Source organism: Hyperolius riggenbachi, chromosome 5, assembly GCF_040937935.1.
Source record: "Hyperolius riggenbachi isolate aHypRig1 chromosome 5, aHypRig1.pri, whole genome shotgun sequence".
In the NCBI taxonomy this organism is placed as follows: Eukaryota; Metazoa; Chordata; class Amphibia; order Anura; family Hyperoliidae; genus Hyperolius; species Hyperolius riggenbachi.
In genome coordinates, this window is record NC_090650.1 from 281936391 (window position 1) to 281958838 (window position 22448).

Genomic DNA, 22448 nt, shown 5'->3' on the forward strand with positions numbered 1-22448 from the left:
CAGCAAAGTTATTAACAAATCATGTTCAGGGGCATTTACAAGACAGGACAAATCTTCTGATGTATGCACCGAACTAGACAGGGTTCCCATAACTTCTTCTGGACTAGACAGAGACTCATCAAATACACTGGATTGGAGCTCATGAAGGGCTGCAAAACAAGTCAGTAGTGCAGCAATCCCCACTGAACTAGGCAAAACTGAGTAACTCACTGGACAGGAAGGGGACTCAGGAATTTCTGCCACACCGGCCAGAGAACCAGAATTTTCCAGGATACAGGGCTGGGTTTCAGAAACACTCATTAACCCGGACTGAAATTCTGAGATTTCTATTATTTTTTCCAGCGAGTCAGAATTATCCATGTTACAGGGCAAGACTTTTGAAACATTCAGAGGACAGGGCTGGAGTTCCTCGGCTGTTACAACACTGGAGAGGGACTCAACAACATTGGTTAAATCAGACTGTGTACAGGGCAAGGTATCTGACACACTTGCTGACGAGGACAATATTTCAATGGCTTCTGCTTCGCTGGGCAGAAATTCATCAAATTTTATTAGAGCAGACTGTAATTCCAAAACAGCTGCTAGACAAGTGAATATTACTGTAACACCAACTGAGGTAAGCAGTGCCTCAGACTGTTCTGCTAGAGGGTTTGAAGTATCCCAAGTACTGGGTGAAGCATAAGACTCTGTGACCACAGCTTCACTGGACAGGATCACCGAACAGTCCACATTGCAGGGCAAAACCATGGAAGCACCTGCTGGACAGCATAATGATTCTGTGACCTGAGTTTCATTGGAGAGATCTACTGCACAATTCATGGTACAGGGCAAGTTCACTGGAACATTTTCTGAACACGGTAATAATTCTGCGATTTCGGACTCACATAGCAGACGCTGTGAGTTATTCATGAGACTAGAGTGAGGTGTAGAAACAGGAAGATCAAAACACAATGTTTGCGCATCTAAATCACCATTCAATTGTGAAATTGGAAAATTCAGATGTTGGGGTTCTGAGATTTCTGGACAGGATTGCTGGGACTCAGAAACTGATGTAGTGCATCTATTGGCATCTGCTGGATCAGACAGGAGTTGAACTTTATTAACACAGGTAATTTCTGCAGAAGTATTTGCAGAGACAGGCAAGATTTTTCTGGTGTCTGTTTCACTGAACAAAGACTCATGAGTACTGGCTAAGCTGGACTCAGAAGTCAGCAGGACCTCTGGGTCCTCTGCTGAGAAATTTGTGCATGGCAAGATTAAGGAAGTATTAGTAATTTCTGTCTTACTGGGAAGTAACACTGAGTTATCCATGGTACAGGGTGGAATTACAGGAACTTCAATTTCACACAAAAGGAGCTTTGAATCACTCGCTGAATCAGCCAAAGGTGCTGAAGCAGGCGAGTCCTCAGGAACTGAGGAAGTGGAACAATCTCCACTAGACAGTGTGTCTTCCCTGGTATCAACTGATTGAATCGCATAAAAATCGTCCAGAATCATTCTCCACACATCGATCAATGGAGCCACAAAGTCATACCCACACACACCGGTTTTTATTAGGTTATAGGCAGACTTAATGCATGCATTCAATACTAATTCACTCTTTGCACTGTAAAACTGACAAAATGAACTTGCATCTTTCTTCCATTCATAGACCAGGGCTTCCATCTCTCTTTTCTCAAATGGAGGATCCCATGCATATTTAACAGCTGAGCATTCCGGCTGATCATAGTTTGCAAATGTGTTAGTGGCAGAAACATACATTGGGTTATTTAGCAGGTAATTGGCCGATTTCTTATTCCTAAGGATTTCCAATACCTGTAGCAAGTGTTGAACTGTAGTGTATGCAAATTTCCCTTGCTGCACGAATAAATTGATCTGTTCAATACTCTGTAATATATCTTCATAATCATATTCAGATAATTCATTTAAACAAGAACTTTTATTTTCCCTGGCTAGCAATGAAAGTTCATTAGTAGTTTCATAGGTCCATTTGACTCCCCTGAATGGTGACTGAATTTCATTATCTGCTACTGGCGGAGTCTCATTACAGATCTGATGCGCAGTCGCCAAGGGCAACGACTCCGCTGATTGTAACGCTTTTCTTTTGGAGCGTTTACGTTTGGCTTTAGACCCTGCTGCCTTAGCAGAAGAAAAGTTATCAGAACAATTATCTGCTTGCTGATTATTTTTGTAGGCAGTAGAAGGAGCAGCTGATTGACAAGCTGCCAGGAGCTTATCAAAAGGGCTAGGCAAATCGGTTTTGCGCAGCCAGTTATGGATCACAAACGCTAGAAATTCCAGTGGTCTTTCTTTTAAATTGGTATGATCCAAGACATCGTAGGCCCACTGAAACAATCTTCCCTTAAATAAAACATAAACTAGCTGGGGGGCCCACGTTGAAACAGGAGTAGCCTGGAGCTCAGGATTGGCCAGGAACCTGGCACATTCAGAAAAAAACTCATTTTCTGTTTCAGAATTGAGCTTCTCAAATTTCTTAAAGGAACAGGAACCATAACAAACAGTGTCATTTTTGCTGGGAACCCCCCCCCACAATGGGGATTGGTAATGGGGCTATCATAATGTTAAGCTTGGAGGTGTAATCTCCACAGTCAGCATACAACACATAAGCTGACGTGAAGGAGGTACACACACCAGCACAAGGGATCAGGATATCCCCAGTTTAGTGGAGGAGAGGACTGACTCCAATAGGAGATTGTGGTGCACAGAGCCGGTGCAGATCTGAACAGCCACAAACACTTTCGTAATAACGTCTCAGCGCAAAGTAGCGCTGAGCGCATAAACCAGGACTGAGGAGATCAGGACAGGTAGACAGAATGAACGCTTGCTAGCTAGCGATTACTTAGCGACAGCAAGCGTCCAAAACCAGACAGACTGGAATGAGGCAGCCAATGCGTTGCGGCGATGGCGTGCCTCACAAAGACAGGACAGGAGAGACAGGAAATAGCAGGATCGAGATAGATGAACGTAACACAGATAAATATACAATAAGTATGTTTTCCTAGCGTATTACAATTACAGCTATCAATGAAACTATTCGTAACGTCTGACTAACATATGTATATATTGGCAATGAACCGATATATGACATAAGCAGGAACTCTGACTAAGACTGAAGTAATACAGGGAACAGGACTCAGAAGGATTCGCTATCTCTTCGCAGAGATGAACGCAATCCACAAACAGGACCAGGAACAGGATTCAGAAGGATTCGTTATCTCTTCGCAGAGATGAACGCAATCCACAAACAGGACCAGGAACAGGATAACTAGCTCAGCACGGGTGTTCACGATACGCGCAAACTACCAAAACGTGCTGGAAAACTGACTAACTGAACACAGGAAATAAACAGTTCGTGTACGTATATATCAGCGACACTGATATATTAACGTAACACGAATACAAGGAAAATAACAAAATGCGCAAGTATGCGTATATATTGGCGATGAACCAATATATGACACAAGACAAGCAAGTAGCAACTTCTAGAACAAGAGCAGAACTAGGAGGACTCGCTGACCCCTTCGCAGGAGTCAGCGCAGTCCACACGGACCAGGAACGAGGTGGGGCACGAGCAGAGTAACAGATAGAGTCTGAAACTATGATAGCCCATGAGACATTGCAGGAAGCAGTTCTTTATACTGAGGTCATCCAATGGGAGCAGACCTGCAGATTCCCACACAAGTGAATGGTAATTAATCACAGGCTGATAGCAGGAAAAGGCAGACAATGATATGCAGCCTGCAGGAAAGGGACCGCCCCTCCACTGCAGCAGACAATGTTTGTTTACACAAAAGCATATTAAACTGTCATTAACTTCAGAGCGACTGCAGATGGAATCAGCAACTAGTTTAAGTGCAAACCAAACTATGCAAGCAAATGCATGTAATGACATTAGAACTGTTTGGTTTGCAATACCACTGCAGTCAGCAGTAAACGCTGCAGAAGCGATCATAACAGGGGGAGACAGGGTTCTCCTCCTAAGGAAAAGGGAGGTTATGTGGATTCATAAATTGAGATGTCTACACCCTGAGGGTCTAAAGAAAGATTTTGACCTTCATCTGTTTTTGTAAATTTCAGATTGTATGATGCTACTTTGTTCTTGGACCAGGAACGATTGGATACAGATGTTGGATTGGACTATGGACTTGATTATTTTTAAGCTAAGTGTGAAATTTAACACTTTTTGCTTGTCACTGGGCATGGTCCCACATTAACACATGTTACTTCCTTGTTATTGGGCGTCGTCCCATATTAACATGTCATTTCCTGCCTGTTAGGTATAAATTGAATTGGTTCATTTCATTCTGTGTTGGCATTGAGAAAGGTCGGGGACGACCGAAACTGTTTGCTTGTACATTGTGCTTTTTTGCTCTAAATAAAGAAGAGCTGTGTGCTGCAACCCTACGTCTTTTTTCTATAATTCTGAGGGTATTGGGCACCCCTGTCTGCGTGCACACCCACCCATTGAGGGTTCACTGTGACAGCTGCTGACCTCCATTGGACTTTACACACACACACACACACACACACACACACACACACACACACACACACACACACACACACACACACACACACACACACACACACACACACACACACATATATTGGTGTGAAAAACTATTTGTCCCCTTCCTGATTTCTTATTCTTTTGCATGTTTGTCACACTTAAATGTTTCTGCTCATCAAAAACTATTAACTATTAGTCAAAGATAACATAATTGAACACAAAATGCAGCTTTAAATGATGGTTTTTATTATTTAGTGAGAAAAAAAACTCAAAACCTACATGGCCCTGTGTGAAAAAGAAATTGCCCCCTGAACCTCATAACTGGTTGGACCACCCTTAGCAGCAATAACTGCAATCAAGCGTTTGCGATAACTTGCAACGAGTCTTTTACAGCACTCTGAAGGAAATTTGGCCCACTTATCTTTGCAGAATTGTTGTAATTCAGCATTATTTGAGGGTTTTCTAGCATGAACCGCCTTTTTAAGGTCATGCCACAACGTCTCAATAGGATTCAGGTCAGGACTTTGACTAGGCCACTCCAAAGTCTTCATTTTGTTTTTCTTCAGCCATTCAGAGGTGGATTTGCTGGTGTGTTTCGGGTCATTGTCCTGCTGCAGCCAGCACCCAAGATCGCTTCAGCTTGAGTTGACAAACAGATGGCTGGACATTCTCCTTCAGGATTTTTTTTAGTAGACAGTAGAATTCATGGTTCCATCTATCACAGCAAGCCTTCCAGGTCCTGAAGCAGCAAAAGAACCCCAGACCATCACACTACCACCATCATATTTTACTGTTGGTATGATGTTCTTCTGCTGAAATGCTGTGTTACTTTTACGCCAGATGTAACGAGACACGCACCTTCCAAAAAGTTCAACTTTTGTCTCGTCGGTCCACAAGGTATTTTCCCAAAAGTCTTGGCAATCATTGAGATGTTTTTTTAGCAAAATTGAGACGAGCCTTAATGTTCTTTTTGCTTAAAAGTGGTTTGCGCCATGGATATCTGCCATGCAGGCCATTTTTGCCCAGTCTCTTTCTTATGGTGGAGTCGTGAATACTGACCTTAATTGGGGCAAGTGAGGCCTGCAGTTCTTTAGATGTTGTCCTGGGGTCTTTTGTGGCCTCTCGGATGAGTTTTCTCTGCGCTCTTGTGTTAATTTTGGTCGGCCGGCCACTCCTAGGAAGGTTCATCACTGTTCCATGTTTTTGCCATTTGTGGATAATGGCTCTCACTGTGGTTGGCTGGAGTCCCAAAGCTTTAGAAATAGCTTTATAACCTTTAACAGACTGATAGATCTCAATTACTTTTGTTCTCATTTGTTCCTGAATTTCTTTGGATCTTGGCATGATGTCTAGCTTTTGAGGTGCTTTTGGTCTACTTCTCTGTGTCAGATAGTTCCTATTTAAGTGATTTCTTGATTGAAACAGGTGTGCCAGTAATCGGGCCTGGGGGTGACTACAGAAACGGAACTCAGGTGTGATAAACCACAGTTAAGTTATTTTTTAACAAGGGGGCCATAACTTTTTCACACAGGGCCATGTAGATTTGGAGTTTTTTTCTCTCACTGAATAATAAAAAACATCATTTAAAACTGCATTTTGTGTTCAATTATGTTATCTTTGACTAATAGTTAACGGTTTTTGATGAGCAGAAACATTTAAGTGTGACAAACATGCAAAAGAATAAGAAATCAGGAAGGGGGCAAATAGTTTTTCACACCACTGTATATATACATACACACATATATATATATATATATATATATATATATACACACACACACACACACACACACACACACACACACACACACCGACACACACCCACACATATTATATATTATACACACACACACACACACTGGGAGCAAAACCCATATTCAACACATTTCAAAGTGATATTTATCGTTTTATGACTTCCATTTCAAAACGATATTTATAGTTTTATGGAAGTCATAAAACGATAAATATCATTTTTGGTGCGGCGCCATTTTTAACTCATAAAACGATAAATATCGTTTTATAATGCAAATGAATGCGGCTCCATTTTTACACTGTAGGCTCTGGCGCCATTTTTAACTGATCCCCATGAAATGTTATGAATAAGCATATATTGGTGTTGTCTTGTAATCATGTATATCAATAGTGTGTAGTGGGCAAACAGTGGCGGGGCTATGGACAAAAAGCTAGTGTTGTGTAGAATGGGACCTAGGGAATAATAAAGCTGAATTAAGTGAAGATTATAGTAAAGTAAAAAACGACCGTGGACTAGTATACAATATTAACTATAAAACTAAAATAAGTGAAGTAACAAGTGGGGAAAATAGGGTGCAGCTAAAATGTAATGTAATTGATGAAAAAGACTTACCAGAATTTCAGCAGCAATGGGTTTAGCGCCTCAGTGATGTAATGAGGACGCTAAGAGTTTTAAATACATGAATGGTGGCAGGGAGGCCAATCAAGAGCCAGGGAGGGATTGAGTGGGCAGAGCTAGGCGCCATGGCGATCGGGGAAACGGCCAATAGGCCACCGCCACGCGTAAGGGCGGAGTGTGTGTATTACATAATGTGGGCTGCCAATGGGGAGCAGCCACCTGTTTATCACTGGGTGGTGCGCCGATAAACGGCGCACGATAGGGAGATAAAAAAGGCGCATGCGCCCAGCGTGCGTGACGGCAGCGAATTGGTATCCAATCCGCTGCCCGTAGGCGTGTTTTCCCCCCACGTGGTCCGACGAGGAAGCCACACCAGGTGTATATGTTAGAGCCCATGCGTGAAAATGGCGTCACTATGCCGTGTTTGGCCACGTGGTAAGACGTTGGCGTTGCACCACTCATAACTTAGGTACGCATGCGTAAATATTGACGCATCACGTACACCGTGGGTTAACGTGATGTACGTCAATAGAGTATTACATCCTGCGCATGTGCACTGTGAAAAACTCTGATGGAGCGCCCATATTGAAAACGGGCACAAGGGCCATGTGTTAAACAAATAAAATTAAACATTTCTCAAAAAAAACATTTGTTATGGTACATCTTTATAAGAAAAAAGACAAGGCATAAAGGGCACAATAACTTAAAGTTTGGCAACGAATTGGGTTAAATCATGCGAACTGAGCTATGCTGCCATCAAGTGGTTAAAGTTATATAGCAAGATCGAAGCATATTTTAGGGGAAAAAAATATTTTTTGTGTCTTATAGGGAATAAATTAATAAAAATTAGAAATTGGAAGTAAGATAGTATCATGATATGATGAGTAACATCGACAATGAAGGAAAAAACAGATAATCTAGTATAATATACTAGAAAATAGTTAATTGCATAAAATTGGATCGCAAGCATACATAAAAACGTCCAAAGCAATGCAGAGGTTGATAAACATATAAGGATGACAAAGTTCATACTTCCAACAATCATTGATAATAAAAACGCTTAAAAATAGTACTAAAAACAGGGATAAAAGAGAGCAGAGTAGTTAAAAGAAAAACACTTCATTAAGGCCCTCTGGAATAAGGGTTTTTAAAGTTTGAATCCAATACATTTCGTATTTTCTCAGCTGTTTAAACGCATTTGATGCTCTAGCATCCACTTAGTCTATCAGTATAATATTGAAGAATTGTGGGCTGTTATCGTGGTGAGTGCAGAAGTGCCGTGATACACTGTGAAGGGGAAATTTGTTAATGATATTTCATTTATGCTGTCCGATTCTGCTACGGGCCAGCTGTGTGGTCATCCCCACGTACTGGAGACAGCAAGGACATGAGATCAAGTAGATGACATATTTTGAGTCGCAGGTGAAGTGTTTTTTTTATTGGATACTGGATGCCCGGGCTGGCTGACATAAATGATGAACAGGGATGTAGAAACTGGCATGCTGTGCAGCGATTTTTCTCACAAGGGAAACAGCCAGGCTCCTGTGGCAACTGGGTAGTTGGATGGTTGGTATTTGGTATACGTAGTTTGCTGGGTGCTAAAATATTACGGAGATTGGGTGCTCTCCTGTAGGTGATTGAGGGTGTTTTGGGTAGTAGGGGTCGTAGGAATGGGTCCTGCATAAGGATATCCTATCTATTTTTAAGAATGTTCTGGATGGACATATGTTGAACGTTGAACCAGGTGATGAATCTGGGTGGACCAGTATTAATAGTTTGTTTGGTGTTCGTAGAGGGAGGGTTGGGGTGTTCAGCTCTGTATTTGGCGTCTTTGATTAGTTTTTTGGGGTAGTGGCAGTAGATGAATTTTTTGGTAAGGATTTCAGATTGGATGTCAAATTGTGATATTGAGACAGTATTTCGTGTCTGCTTTCTGGAGGCAAGCCCACCACTTCCTCCAAGCAATTTTTTAAAAAAATGTTAACTAATTTTATCCTGCTGGCGCCTCTGTTCTACATACTAATATAATTAATGTGCATTATGGTCCCCTTATGTGGGTGATAAAATTAAGGCTAATAAGTTCAGCAAAGACTGGAACAAACTGTAAAACTCACAAACAGAAGTCCGGCTTTTGAGCAGAGCAGATTTTTATCAAAAGTTTAACTACATAAGTTTTTGCCTGGCACACTTTTCCCTAGCTAACAAGCTGCTCCTGTATGAAGAGATCACATTCCAGCCAACAGCCCGTGTCTAACAGCTCTGAGCTAAGGGGAGGCGGGAGTAAAGCTGGCCATACACTGGCCCGATTTGCCGCCATTTCGACAGCAGATTCGATCACTGTGATCGAATCCGCTGCCAATCGTTCGCGCTACACGCCGAATTTCGATCTATCCCGTCCGATCCCGTCGATCGCTCCGTGTGGAAAATTACCGTCAATTGCCCGCAGGTAGGGAGCGCGTCGCTAGCGGCGTTCGAGTGCCCGACGAAATAGAGCCCGCATACATTACCTGCTCCGCCGGCGCTACTGCCCCCGGTCACCGCTGCTCCGTCTCCGCTCTGGTCTCCGGCATGCTTCACTTCTTCTAGCCCGGCAGGAAGTTTAAACAGTAGAGGGCGCTCTACTGTTTAAACTTCCTGCCGGGCAGGAAGAAGTGAAGCATGCCGGAGACTAGAGCGGAGACGAAGCAGCGGTGACCGGGGGCAGTCGCGCCAGCGGAGCAGGTAATGTATGCGGGCAGGCGGGAGCGGCGGCAGCACCACCACCACAGATTGTGAACGGTTTCAGGCTGAAATCGGTTCACAATCTGTTTGCAGTAAAGGTAGCCATACGATCCTTCTCTGATCAGATTCGATCAGAGAGGGATCTATCTGTTGGTCGAATCTGATGGCAAATCGACCAGTGTATGGCTATTTTAAGTCTGTGTGTGCCTGCTTGAATAACTTCTTATCTCTGTAGTAGAGAATTGCTGCAGAGATCTTGTTTTATGGACTGAGAGAGTTACTTAAGGACTACATGAACAGAGGCAATAAATCTTTATGGGGCCCTTTTGACCTCCTGGGAGCCCATAAAATAATTGATTTGGTTGACTAGTTAAAGATTCTGCTCTGGCTGTGCCAAAAATGTGTGAGGACCTCGGCCCTTGAGGACTAGAGTTTGACATCCCTGACATCTATAGAGACCAGCACAATTTCCTCTATAATTGACACAAGGAGCTTGCTACAGTAAAGCATAGTAGAGAGTAGAGATGGCCCGAACGGTTCGCCGGCGAACGGTTCCAGGCGAACTTCTGGTGGTTCGCGTTCGCGATGTAAGGCGAACTTTTCCGGAAGTTCGGTTTGCCCCCATAGTGCACCATTAGGGTCAACGTTGACCCTCTACATCACAGTCAGCAGGCACATTGTAGCCAATTAGGCTACACTTTCTCCTGGAGCCACTCCCTGGCCATTACACTCACTTATGTGCCTGCATTAATTAGTGAAGGGACAGCTGCTGGCAGACTCTCATAGGGAAAGATTAGTTAGGCTCTTGTAGGCTTGTTAGCTTGCTCCTGGCTGATTGTTATTGCTAAAATAGCACCCCTCAACATCTCTTTTGAGAGCTAATGTTCTCCTGATGTGTTTTTTTCTGTGTTGCCCACTGACACTGCATTATACAGCCCTATCTGTTGCAGCTGGACCTTGGTAATTGCTATTACTGTGCCAGCCAGGCCCTGCCTAACTATCTATACTGGGACACCTACCTATGCCTACCTACCTATACTAGGGCACCTACCTATGCCTACCTACCTATACTAGGGCACCTACCTATGCCTCTCTACCTATACTAGGGCACCTACCTATGCCTACCTACCTATACTGGGTCTCCTACCTATGCCTAGCTAACTACTGGGGCACCTACCTATGCCTACCTACCTATACTAGGGCACTTACCTATGCCTACCTACCTATACTGGGTCTCCTACCTATGCCTAGCTAACTACTGGGGCACATACATATGCCTATCTACCTATACTGGGACACCTACCTATGCCTACCTACCTATACTGAGACTCCTACCTATGCCTAGCTAACTACTGGGGCACCTACCTATGCCTATCTACCTATACTGGTGCACCTACCTATGCCTACCTACATGCAAGAAGATAATAAGGTCGTTGCTTCATTGTGGACAGACCAAATTCGATCAGCTGGACACTCAGTCACTGTTGTTCTGTCATTCAGCTACCTCAGCCTGACCATATAGGCTTGAAAACCGCCATGGCCTGCACTCTCGCCATGGTGCGCACCAGTCCAGCACGGCCGTCACTACGCAAACAGATGTTTGCGGTGCATTACACAGTGAGTTTGGTGTGTCAGTGTGAAGCAGAACTCTAATTACACTCCCTGATTGATGTATACACATGCAAGATGTTTGAAAGCACTTGCATGCAATTTAGCATTTAACCTCCTTGGCGGTATGAAAAATACCGCCAGGAGGGAGCGCAGCAGGTTTTTTTAAAAAAAAAATTTTTTTAATCATGTAGCGAGCCGAGGGCTCGCTACATGATAGCCGCTGCTGAGCGGCACCCCCCCGCCCGCTTCGATCGCCTTCGGCGATCTCCGATCAGGAAATCCCGTTCATAGAACGGGATTTCCTGGAGGGCTTCCCCCGTCGCCATGGCGACGGGGCGGGATGACGTCACCGACGTCACTGACGTCGGGACGTCATTGGGAGTCCCGGGCCACCCCTCGGCGCTGCCTGGCACTGATTGGCCAGGCAGCGCTGGGGTCTGGAGGGGGGGGGGGGCCCGCGCCGCAGCAGATAGCGGCGATCGCAAAGGGGCCGGCGGCGATCAGAGTGCTGGCGCAGCTAGCAAAGTGCTAGCTGCGTCCAGCAAAAAAAAAATTATTAAAATCGGCCCAGCAGGGCCTGAGCGGCACCCTCCGGCGGCTTACCCCGTGTCACACACGGGGTTACCGCCAAGGAGGTTAATGTGATTTCTGCCCTTAAAACGCTGCTTTGCGTTAAATCCAGATTTTTCCCCGGGACTTTTGGTGTCTATCCCACTCATCCATGCAAAAACTCAGATGTTAGACACCCTTGAAACATCTTTTCCATCACTTTTGTGGCCAGTTCGCCTCCCCATTGAAGTCTATTGCGGTTCGAGAAAGTTCGCACGAACCGAACCTTTCGCGAACCAAAAATCGGAGGTTCGGGCCATCTCTAGTAGAGAGTTTAATTGCATTTTGTGAGATAAACATTAAAGCGGATCCAAGATGAAAAACTAACTATAGCAAGTAACCTGTCTATATATCTTATTTAAAGTTTAGATGGTTTACACAGTAAATCTAGCCGCAAACAGCTTCAACAGTATATATTTATTTATTTATTTATTGTATTTATAAAGCGCCAACATATTACGCAGCGCTGTACATTAATGTTACAAACAATATTTAGGGGTGACATACAGCAATAAGACAATACAGGAAAACGAGAAAAACCAGATCACGCAGCACAGTATGAGTACAAGGTAATGCTTAGTCACTAGATGGGAGCATGGAGATTAGGCAAGTCGAGCTCACTCAGATCCATGGAATGGGTGTATGGTAATGGAGGTGCATGAATAGGTGAATAGGTAGGAAACATAAGGAGGAGGACCCTGCCCGAAGGCTTACAATCTAGAGGGAGAGGTGGAGACACAAAAGGTAGGTGACCAGAATTCAGAGCACTTGTGAGGGTAAGCCAGAGTAAAAAGGTGAGTTTTGAGGACCTTCTTGAAAATGTTGAAGAAGGGGGAATCCCTAATGGGGGGAGGTAGAGAGTTCCATAGTGTTGGAGCAGTGCTTGAGAAGTCCTGGAGGCGTGCATGGGATTGTGTGATGCGGGGTACAGTCAGGCGAAGTTTATTGGAGGAGCGGAGTGAGCGGCTAGGTGTGTACCTCTGGGTAAGATTGGAAATGTAGGTTGCGCAGGTTTTGTGGACAGATTTGTAGGCCAGACGCAATATCTTGAATTTAATTCTGGACTAGATAGGAAGCCAGTGGAGGAATTCACAAAGGGAAGCCGCCGTGGTGGAGCGATGGGAGGAGTGGATAATTCTGGCTGCCACATTCATGACGGACTGCAGCGGGGCAATTCGGGTCATAGGGAGACCAGACAGAAGGGTGTTGCAGTAGTCAAGGCGGGAAATTATGAGGGCATGGATGCGGAGTTTGGTGGTGGCAGAGGTCAGGAAAGGGCAGATCTTGCAGATGTTACAGAGGTGGAAGTTTCAGGACTTTGTGAGGCTTTGGATGTGGGCGGAGAAGGAGAGTGCGGAGTCTAGGGTGACACCCAGACACCGGGCTGGAGTGGTAGGGCGAATGGTAGTGTGGTTAACAGTGACATTCACATCTGGGTGGGTCAGTGATGTCCAGGGTGGGACATAGACATAGGAGAATGGTAGAGACTAGATTGTGAACCCCTCTGAGGGACGGTTAGTGACAAGCAATATACTCTGTACAGCGCTGCGTAATATGTCGGCGCTATATAAATAAATAAATAAATAAAGTGGGCATGTGTCTTTCTACAGGCCACACATGTCACCATAATAGAAAGCTTACAACCAGGGCTATTTAAAAGTGGATGTTTTGTTAGCTACCGACTCGTGTAGCTTCACTGAAACTTTCTCAAGTGTGATCATAATTTGAAAATGACTTTTTTTTGATTAATGGACTGAGTTAATATGGGTAATTTGAATATATCACTTTGCTTAAGAAGGGAAGTCTAGCAGGATTGTAGAAAAATCAGAGGGCACAATCCAGGGGTCAGAAGCCAAAGAAAATTCAGGGGTCAGAAGATGGGAGATGGTCTGCAGAGTAAAGTCTAAGCATGTGGCTAACACTCTCGCCTTGCAGCAGGGTCCAAAGTTCAATTTTGAAGCTTGTATGTGTTCTTGGGATTCCTCCAAGCATCAATTTTCCTCCAACACCCCAAAAACATAGTGGTAGGCCAAATGTGCGCTCCTTTGAGGGACAATAAGTGACATGAATATATAGGAAAGGGGAAAAGGTCAGTAAAATAGGTTATAAAAATAGACAAAAAAAATTGGCGAGAGTGTGGCATGCTTCAAAGCACTTGCTAATGCACACAGCTGGCTTTGAATGGGCATTTTTGGCAAAAGTCCTTTCTCCGGTTGTATTTGGCACACATTCTACACTTTCTCTGGGGTTTTGCTTGGTTTCATTTGGGAGGATTATGAGCCAATCAAAATTCACCTATTGATTTTCAAGGGGAATATTTAAATTGCCATCATTCTTTCACTGTTAATGGCAGTGAAAGACCTCAAACCTTCCACAGTCAGTCATGAGGGGGACTAAGGTTCAAATTCAGAACAAAGGGCAAAGGCACAAACACCTAATCAGATTTATTTTGTAGATTAACTGCTTCCATTCTAACATATTGATGCCAAGGACGCCACAGCTCACAACAAACTTGGTCATTGAGTGACTGTGGGTCAAGGTTACAAAAAGTGGACGGAACCAACAACAACCACATTTTACAATGGGAAAATTTAAACTGCAGTTATTCTTACACTGTTAATGGCAGGGTCCTCAAACTTGGCACAGTTGGCCACTGGGTGACTGGGATTAATATCAGGAAAGAGGGTGTAGCCTACAATATCCAATCTCAATAAATTGCTGTAATTCTTACACGTTAGTTGCAGAAGTATCAAATCTGCTATAGTCAGTGAATCTCAGAAGTATCATGATTTCACAGCGAATCACTGGAGAGATTGTAATTTGGCTACTGTAGCCACTGATGCAATTGATACGGGATCGCTGCCAAAATGCTGCTAGTGGGACCATTCCCATAGGGATCCAATGGAGTAGCGCTTTGCCAATTGCTGGCGATTGACAAGTGCAGTAAAGCGTTCCTAGTGGGTCCCGGCCCTAAAATCTTTTCAGGCATGCATATAATCTGATGTATGCTGTTTTAAAAAGTTACTAATACGCCAAGGAGTTCTTCTAAACTATACACACTATCATAGAATACTTATTTATTACCCTTACACAAGGCCCACTCATTATCTCCTTAGACCATACATGTCAAACTCTTGCCATGGGCCAAATCTGTTCCGCAGTGCCATCAAATTTGGTTTGTAAGTGGTATCCCCACTTTGCATTATATTTGGCCCACCAGCGCCTGATTGCTAAGCCTACATGGCTCAGTGGTGAAATCACATGGTGAAGAGAGAGGGGCCACTAGACACCACAGAACTGTATAGGGGAATGAGGGGGCCACTAGACATCAGAAAACTGTATAGGGTAGGGAAGCCCACTAGACATCAAGGAACTGTATAGGGGAGGGAGGGTTTGCCACTAGACACCATGGAACTGTATAGGGGAGGGAGGGTGTACTATAGACCAAACAACTGTATAGGGGAGGGGGCTACAAGAAACAAGGGAATAGTAGAGTGGAGGGAGAGGGTCACTAGACATCAGGGAACTGCATAGGTTAGGGAGGGGACCAATACACACCAGGTAACGGTATGGGGAGGAGGGGCACTAAACACTAGAGAAGTGTAAAGGGGAGGAAGGGGGACACTAGACACCTGGAAACTGTATAAAGGAGGGAGTGGACCACTGGACATCGAGGTTGGCCCATGACTTGATCACAGTGTTGCCAACTCATCCCTTTAAATACTGACACATCTAAGTTATACAGGTTCTGGGGCTTCTCACACATAATCAGTGCCTAAACTGCCTCTAACTAGCCACAAGACATGTATAATTCATAAGTGTCAGTATTTAAAGGGATGAATTGGCAACACTGCTTGATCATTTTTTTCAATTTTGGCCCACTGTGTATTTGAGTTTGACACCAGTGCTTTAGATTGTGGTTAGCACGACTCTCTCTATTATTGTGACTTTACAAGAGAGTATTCTGTCCAAATAGTTTTTAGCATTCACTGTTTACAAGCACATTGCCACAAGTTGTTTGTACTGTATTCAAATAACAACAATTACAGTATTATTATAACTATTTCAGCAATAAAATTGTCAGGCTTGTCTGGTCAATGACTATAGGTCAGGCTGTATGCCCATATGACCAGGGCCGGATTTGCGCACAGGCCGCCTAGGCTTGTGCCTAGGGTGGGGCGGGGCTTGGGGCGGGTCATCCCACTGGTTACTTATTGCAGAGTCGGCCCCTTACTACGTGTCCCCGCAGCGCGGTCTGTCTTTCCGTCTTTGGGTTATTCATGTCGGCTGTTATCTGGCTCCGCCCCTCCCCTCAGCATTATGGGGGACGGGAAGCAGAGAGGAGATGGATCGCTCAAGAAGAAGAAGAAGGGAGACTGCCTTCCTTGCGGGGATGAGTAACTATGCCGAACTGCAGGCAGATGAGAGGGCGCATGGGTGCCAGATCTGTGTAGAAAGCACATACTGGCAGTAAAATGTTGAATATATCGGGCTGTCTGTGAAATGTAAACAGGAAACCTTTGGTTATAAGGCACAGTAACTTTGCACACACTCTGTGATAGCCGTGACAATCCTCCGCACTCTCGTCTTCCTACACACAGCTGAACTTAACTTTTCGTTGAAGTTATGAGGACAGTGTTAGAGGTGAGAGAAGGGCACCTTGGGGAATGCAGGCTTTGTCTTTTACTGTGAGGAACTGTAAAGCCCCCAAAGTATGCTGAATAATATACAGGTGCATGAAACATGTTTAATGCATAGGGATTGCAACGTGGGTAATGTGTGCAAATTCATTCAAAACTCTGTATTCACTACATTACATGTGAATTACATTACATGTGTACATTACATAATAAGATCATACTGTCTGTTTGCTCTCATTTTCTATGCTTATTCTGTCCACCCTCTCTCTCCCATCCTTTCTTTCTGTCTCTCTGACTACCCTCTCTTTCTCTGCCACTTTTCCTCCCTCGCTTTCTCTACCCACCTTTCCTGCATTTATTTTTACTTCCTTTCCATACAAAGAGCAAAGTGTACCTGAGAAACAGGAGAAAAAAAGAATATACATACCTGGTGCTTCCTCCAGCCCCTTCCACACCAATTGCTCCACCGTCCTCCTCCTCTGCCTAATGGATAGTCCAGAACTAGCCCCATAAAGTGCGCCAGTCAACGCAGGCGCAGTCCAGCCACGCGCAGGCGCAGAACACTCCCAGCCACATGGACGTGTTTGCAGCCAGGTCATGTATGTGTGTATGTGCAGTATGCCCCAGACCAAAGGATTTTGTGGAGCCAATTCCTTTTTTTCTTTCTTTGTCTGAAAGGAGGCAGAGGAGGACAGTGAGGGAGCAATCGGCATGGAGGGGGCTGGAGGAATGTCTTCTCCACTGCCCATTTCAACTTCAGTTTAAGTTGGGACACTACAAGGTAGTAGCATTTTGCACTACTATGTATTTATATAGCACTGGCATCTTCTACAGCACTTTACAGAGTACATAGTCATGTCACTGACTGTCCTCAAAGGAGCTCCCAATCTAATCCTACCATAGTCATAGTCTAATGTCCTGCCATATTATTGTTATGTATTTACAGTATATACCAGGTACATCTTCTGCAGCACTTTACAGAGTACATAGTCATGTCACTGACTGTCCTCAGAGGAGCTCCCAATCTAAACCTACCATAGTCATAGTCTAATGTCCTGCCATATTATTGTTATGTATTTATATACCAGGTACATCTTCTGCAGCACTTTACAGAGTACATAGTCATGTCACTGACTGTCCCTCAGAGGAGCTCACAATGTAATTCCTACCATAGTCATAGTCTAATGTCCTAACATATTATTATTATTATGTATCTATATCTCACTGACATCTTCTGCAGCACTTTACCGTGTACATAGTCATGTCACTGAATGTACTCAGGAGCTTACAATCTAACCCCTACCATAGTCATAGTCTAATGTCTACCATATTATTATTATAATGTATTTATATAGCACTGACATCTTCTGCAGCACTGTACAGAGTACATAGTCATGTCACTGACTGTCCTCAGAGGAGCTCACAATCTAATCCTACCATAGTCATAGTGTAATGTCCTACCATGTTATTATTATGTATTTATATTGCAGGTACATAGTTTGCAGCACTTTACAAAGTACAGTCATGTCACTGACTGTCCTCAGAGGAGCTCACAATCTAATCCTACCATAGTCATAGTCTAATGTCCTACCATATTATTATTATGTATTTATATTGCAGGTACATCCAGAGGCGGGACAAGATCTTCCAGCACCCAAGGCTGAGACACCAAAGTGCGCCCCCCATCCCGCCCACCCCCATCATCACACACTGATTGCTATTAGACTAAAAGGCACCCCAGGGCCTCCACCCCTTAATCACTAGTTATCTGGCTTGCAGTCACTGCCATGTATCACCTTTTCTTATTTCTCTCTGCTTCAAACACAATAGGGGAATGATAGCTGAGTGAGTTGTGCGCCCCCTCCTACTCTGCACCCTGAGACTGGAGCCTCTATTGCCTCTGCCTCGGCCCGGCCCTGGGTACATCTTCTGCAGCACTTTACAGAGTACAGTCATGTCACTGACTGTCCTCAGAGGAGCTCACAATCTAATCCTGCCATAGTCATAGTCTAATGTCCAACCATACTATTATTATGTATTTATATATCACTGACATCTCCTGCAGCACATTACAGAGTACACAGTCATGTCACTGACTGTCCTCAGAGGAGCTCACAATCTAATCCTGCCAGATCATTGTCTAAGACCAATTGTTTCGGGGGAACTAATTCACTTAGTGTGTTTTGGGGATGTAGGGGGGGAAATATAATTACCACACCCTGCTACATTACTAGCACACGTGCAGGCTTCATTTAGACTCAGGAGGGCGGTTGATGAAAGCGGGCCTTGGGCGCTGGAGAGCACAAATCCGGCCCAGCATATGACTGACCTGTAACCAAGCCCGTAACACCTGCACAAACTCCTACCTAATATAGAACTACAATAACCCTGCAGGTAGATGTAGCATACAGACTGACAGACAGGCACGTGCAGAGGGGGTGCTGGGAATGCTTGAGAACCCCCCCTTTTGAATTTTTCTGCCATGTGGCCCCTTTTCCCGTCTGCACAAACGGTGCAGGTAACGGTTCCCTCAGTGCCTGCACAGTGAGTGAGCAGCCATCCACCGCTCACAGTGACAACTAACATTGGAGTGATAGGTCTGGAACCCCCTTCCCACTTGAGCCAAAAGCATATTGCAGCATTTAGTAGCAGGAGACAAGACAAGACAAGACAAATAACATTTATATTGCGCTTTTCTCCTTGCGGACTCAAAGCGCCAGAGCAGAGCAGCAACCACTAGGGCGCGCTCTATTGGCAGTAGCAGTGTAAGGGAGACTTGCCAAAGGTCTCCTACTGAATTAGTGCTGGCTTACTGAACAGGCAGAGCCGAGATTCGAACCCTGGTCTCCTGTGTCAGAGGCAGAGCCCTTAACCATTACACCATCAGCCAGCAGAGAGATCAGCACACAGCGTGAACTTTGAATGAGATCTCGGCTCTCCTGTCCTGCTGCTTCATATTGCCAACTTCTGGGTAGAGTATCCTGGCTGTCAGAGTACAGTGTGAGTGCACTGCAGATAGAAGACAGGGGAGAGATCAGCCAGCAGCATGGTCTGTTATCAGAGATAATGCCTCATTCAGCTCTCCTGCTGCTTCTCATCTCTGTGAGGATCTCCTTCAGGGCTGCTCTGTACTCTGGCTGCTGAATGGCATAAAGTTCGTCTGCAGACAGTGAGTGAAGCTCTCCCCAACCCCCACCTTGAGAAATGTATGTACTCTAACGTGTAGCGTAGCATTTATTTCCATCTCTTCCTCACTAAGTGTGTGGCTGTTTACTTCCCTATTTCCCTCCTTAGCTAGCTAGTCTGTGTCACCATGTGCTTATTTCTGTTCTAGCTTGTAACCCCCTCCGCCCCTCTCGTGACATTCAGTGCCCCCCTTCCCTATGTCACATTCAGTGCCCCCAGCCTCCTCCCTGTGTCACATTCAGCACCCCTGTGCCCCCCTCCCTGTGTCACATTCAGCACCCCTGTGCCCCCCTCCCTGTGTCACATTTGGCACCCCTGTGCCCCCCTCCCTGTGTCACATTAAGCACCCCTGTGCCCCCCTCCCTGTGTCACATTCAGCACCCCTGCGCCCCCCTCCCTGTGTCACATTCAGCACCCCTGTGCCCCCCTCCCTGTGTCACATTCAGTGCCCCCTTCCCTATGTCACTTTCAGTGCCTCCACCCTCCTCCCTGTGTCACATTCAGCACCCCTGTGCCCCCCTCCCTGTGTGACAGTCAGTGCCCCCCACCCACCTCCCTGTGTGACATTCAGTGCCCCCCCCCCTCCCTGTGTCACATTCAGTGACCCTGACCCCCTCTCTGCAGGGCCGGCGCTACCATAGAGGCAAAGGAGGCAGCTGCCCCATGGCCCCAGAGCTTGTAGGGGCCCCCAGTAGCTACAAGAGGAAAAAAAAAATTCAAATCGGCCTTATAGTTTTTGAGAAAATCGATTTTAAAGTTTCAAAGGAAAAAAAATACACATTTAAAAACCTGCCGACTTTAATGGTTAATAGCAAATCCACCTTAAATGCTAGAAACCCTAAATTTGCAGGATATGTTAAGGAGATCATTAGGAATCAGAGAAAAAAACAATTTTTCAAAAAGACCTTATAGTTTTTGAGAAAATCGATTTTAAAGTTTCGAAGGAAAAAAGTATACTTTTAAATGCGGTAAATGTAACTTTTAGTAGCAAACCTAACGGTAGTGTAATTTTACATGCATCAAACAAAAGCGCAATAAATTTCCTGACGGGGTTTCCAGGGGGTCTATACGCAGCTGCAGCGCTTTGGCCAGGGATCGCTATACAGCCGCAATATGGCTGTATGAAGATCCCTGGCATTTTTTTCCTATTTTCCCAATTTTTTTTTTATGTTTAGAGTGTGGGAATTAAAAAAAAAAAAAAATTATGTGGGGTCCCCCCCTCCTGAAACTTTTTAACCCCTTGTCCCCCATGCAGGCTGGGATAGCCAGAATGTGGAGCTCCGACCGATTGGGACTTCACACCCTGACTATACCAGCTGCAAAAAAGGTACCCTAATGCCGATATTTGTTACGGGGTATATGTTGGGGGGGGGCCCCAGGTTTATTTTGCCCTGGGGCCCCATTGTTACTTAAACCGGCCCTGCCTCTCTGTGTGACATTCAGTGCCCCCACCCTCCTCCCCATGTCACATTCAGCACCCCTGTGCCCCCTCTGCCGACAAAATAGTACGTTAACTTCACTGACAAACGCATAGGCAGGAGGGTTAGGGAGGTGGAGGGGATAGTAAAGTCTATGGGATATAGGTTAGTTCAACGATGCAGGTTACTTTGTTGGAGCACCCCCTCCCCATGTCATATTCAGTGTCCTTCCCCTGTGTCACATCCCTCCTCCCTGTATGACATTCAGCACCCGTGTCTCCCCTCCGGGTCACATCCAGTGCCCCCCCGTGAAACATTTAGCACCCTTGTGCCTCCCCATGTGTCACCATCATGTTTAATTTTCTCTAAATCTTCCATATGAACTAATTCTAACTGGGGATAGAAGCAGGGCATTTTTCCTAGGGCCCAATTTGGTCTTAATCCAGCGTTGCCCAATGCTTTTTAGAAATCGAAAACGAGATTCCAGCCTTGATGATCACATGATCGTCAAAGCTGCGGTTTTTTTAACCTACTCCCCCCTGCAGCGGCCGGTATCCGTCTTCCTCTCCCCACCTCCTCCCCCTTCAGCTATAACAGGCAGCCTGTGCTGTTACTCACTGTGTCTCTCGCCCGCACAGATCACACCACCAGCTCCCGTCTCTTCTGTCCATGGTACAAGGGCATGCGGCTTGATGACATCCTCAAGCCGCTCCCCCGTACTGTAGACAGAGAGGACCGGAACTGGTGGTGCGATCTGTGCGTGCGCAAGACCTGGTGCTGCAGCACCTATACAGGCTAACCTGTACTGCAGCATTTATACTGGCTGAGCTGTACTGAGACACCTATACAGGCTAACCTGTACTGCAGCATTTATACTGGCTAACCTGTACTGAGACACCTATACTGGCTAACCTGTACTGCAACACCTATACTGGCTAACCTGTGCTGTGGCACCTATACTGGCTAACCTGTAATGAGGCACCTATACTGGCTAACCTGTACTGCAACACCTATACTGGCTAACCTGTACTGTGGCACCTATACTGGCTAACCTGTACTGTGGCACCTATACTGGCTAACCTGTACTGTGGCACCTATACTGGCTAACCTGTACTGCGGCACCTATACTGGCTAACCTGTACTGCGGCACCTATACTGGCTAACCTGTACTGCGGCACCTATACTGGCTAACCTGTACTGCGGCACCTATACTGGCTAACCCAGGCATGGGCAAACTTGGCCCTCTAGCTGTTAAAGTGAACCGAGCACCTTTTTTTCACTCAGGACATTTCTATAGCACATGAAAAATGCATGCCGACTATCTGTTTCATCATTAAAATAAACTTTAATTTTACCTTGTA